We start from the raw sequence: 3,011 nt of genomic DNA, 5'->3' as shown, positions 1-3,011 counted from the left end.
AGTTTGAGAATAAATCAGAAATACTAGAAACAGATCTACTTTTCTAATTTCTTATTTTCTAGTTCACACTGAATTTTTAAAAAACTATCAGGGCTTAGCAATAGTTAAGCATAATGTGAGAAGATAAATATGATAATGTTGAATTCTTGGCCATTCTACAACATGAGATAGATTTAATTACTTAATGTAGTAGCAAATTCAATGACAAATTTTAGAAGTTTTTGGAAGCAGTAAAGATGATGCATTTATAAAGAGTCATAAGGGTAAAAATGACCATGAACTCATTCAAGGTAAATAAAAGCAATGCACAGCCTGGAGAAGTCCAGGATAAACAGATAGATATGGCTGAACAGCAAGATTTGGGCATTTACCTCAAACAGACTTGAATTCATTAGTCTGAAACCAAATGATTCAAATGGTTATGTTCAGGAATGATTTATGTGATGTCTTGTATTTCAAAGTTCTGAAGTAACATTTACCTTTATATCTTGAACACAACATAATTTCTTTCTTATTGATTACTCAATAATCATTTGTTAAAAGGAAAATTTGTGGCTTTAGTTTGCTTAGTAAGCCATAATTAGAAAAACCTGCTTTCAAAAGTTATGGAAGAATAATTGAATGCTGCATAAATGCAAGATATTCCTACCTTTAACTGCAATATCATACAACAGCCTTACTGTACATCCCACCAGCCAGTCTGCCTATCAGTTCACCAAGCTTCATGTGGCAGACACAGGCAGTTCAATATGGAAGCAGGACTGAAAGAACACAAAGAAGCCATTACTGTGATTTAGTGATAGTTCTTCAAAAGGCAGTGTCTTCAGGAAAGCTGGATCAAGGAATGCCTGAACTTTTGGGTTGCATGAAGTGAAAAGTCAGCATGGCTCAGGAACGTCTCCTGGCTTGTGAAGGCCTAGCAGGCATGAGTTTGGTTCCCACTGCAGCCAGCAAGAAGATGATGCTAAGCCAGACTGCCAGCAAGCAGGCCAAGAATGGTGAACAGGCAGGTAGCCTTGGTGTGCTGAGGTGCTTGAGTCAGGGCCACTGAAAAGACAATAAGTCCCAGAGCTGTAAAGATGAAGACAGCTTGGCTGAGGCTTCTCACTCAAAACATGTTAAAAAGGTGGTGGTAGTGGAGCAAGATGGTTCTTTTCAAGTAAAGATTCCCCAAAATTTTATTTATGAACACTGCTTTGGAGCCTTTAGGAGCAGTTACCACCCCAAGAGGCACATCCTTATTCACACTGGTGAGAAACCATTTGAGTGTGATATATGTGATATATGACCCATTCAGAAGTACCACCTGGAACACCACAAGTGTGTACACAGTGGCAAAAAGCCTTACCAGTATGAACGATGTCATCAGTGTTTTTCTCGGACAGATGGATTGATTACTCAGACACAAACGGGTATGCTAAGGGTGCCAGTAGAAGACTTCTGATGGGCAGTTTTCTCTTTAGGTGCAAGGGATCCTGGGTGGTGGGAGTGATCAGAAAAATCTACAGAAGAGGGCATACCCTCTGGTCTGATGGTCCCACCACCACTCCATCTGAACCTGTCTCCCTCCTCCCCCTCCTGGAGGAGTGGACCCAGGAGACCAGAAGTATGCACAGGGACAGTGGCTTCAGAGCCTCAGCTCTATAAGTAATCTGAGACTATGAGTATTTTGGGGAAGTTCCTACTGCATTCCTGGGTAGGGAAGCTAGTCCCTGGGCCCTTGACTGAAGTTGTGAGGACTCAAGGTACAGGATCAAGACTGAAGTGTGGCTCCCACAACCTTAGACTTCAGCTGGCAGCTAAAATGGAAAAGTTTGGGAAAGGGGATATGTTTGTTGTGTTCTTGTTTTTGTTTCTCCAAAAGCAATTTCAGCAGGTAAACTATGGACACAGGTAATCTGGAGACTTAAAGTCCTAGTCCAAAAGCAGGGACTGTGGCTAGTCCAGACCCACCCCAAGATTGAGTTTTTAGTTACAGAGGATCCTCAGTGTTCCAGTTTTGCACCTCACCTCCTCTTTGAAGGAGAATAGGATCAGGGATGGCAGCTGAGCTTACTCTGGCTTTTTTATACACTCTAGGGACAAAAGTAAAGACAATGGGAGGAGCAGACAAGGGCTGGGTCGAGGAAGAGAAGATAGTACTGCTTACCTCCTCAAGAGCAAGAATGTGCCCATGGGTGTTGTAATGGCCCATGTTGCACCATATGTGATGGGATCAGCTCAAGTGCCTTCTGGAGGAAACTTGGGTGAGAGTGGTCCATGAAGCCCTTTCCTTCTCTCTGGGCAACTGGTCTTGTATATGGTTTATGGCTACCTCACTGTCATTGACTCCTAAAGCCAGACAGAGGTGTTGAGCAGGAGTCATGGATGTTAAAGTGGGTTCTCCCCTTGTGTCCTCTAAGGAACAACCCAAGATTAGTCCAAAATTTGCTAACAGTGGTTAAGGAAACAGAGGAATTGGGGCCCTGACATGACTGTGGAGCAGGAGGAGCAGTTCTCCCTGCCCAAGTCCTGTATTCAGGTATAGAGGAGATTGGAAAGAACACAAGGCCAGGACCCTAAGAACAAGAATTTGGCTCTCTTCTTGATGGCCATTCCTGCCCAACAAAGATGGGTAGAGAGGGATGCTGCAGAGGAAGGACTGCAGGAAGAAACCTAATTTAGGTTTCATTCTCAACCGTACCTTCTTGATCCTTTCTGCTCCACCACTCTCCTCCTTCAAGAAAGTGATCAGATGAGTGTGTAGTATGTGAGTGCTCACATTTGTGTGCTTGGAGGAGATGGCATATTGTTGAGCCAAACCCTTTTATCACCCACAACTTAGGGGAGGATGTGCATAAAATAGCCTACTGCTTGGGGCCCAAATAGGAGCTGAGGAACTTTTATTTAGGGAGCAAAAAGGCTCTGTTCAGCCTCCTCTGTTCCAGAGGAGATTTTTCAGACTGGTTCAACAGGATGGTGGTTTGGATGTTTCTAACCCAAGTCAGGGCTTTTGAATGTGAATTTTCTAA

At 43.2% G+C, this 3,011-nt stretch overlaps 1 pseudogene; it reads left to right on the top strand.

Annotated features, from left to right (window-relative positions):
* The first annotated feature begins 809 nt into the window (after positions 1-809).
* Positions 810-1,463, top strand: LOC107136686 (annotated as a pseudogene).
* Positions 1,464-3,011: the final 1,548 nt, after the last annotated feature.

The sequence above is a fragment of the Marmota marmota genome, unplaced genomic scaffold, assembly GCF_001458135.2.
Source record: "Marmota marmota marmota unplaced genomic scaffold, marMar, whole genome shotgun sequence".
Lineage (NCBI taxonomy): Eukaryota > Metazoa > Chordata > Mammalia > Rodentia > Sciuridae > Marmota > Marmota marmota.
This window is presented reverse-complemented; position numbering and strand designations above follow the sequence as displayed.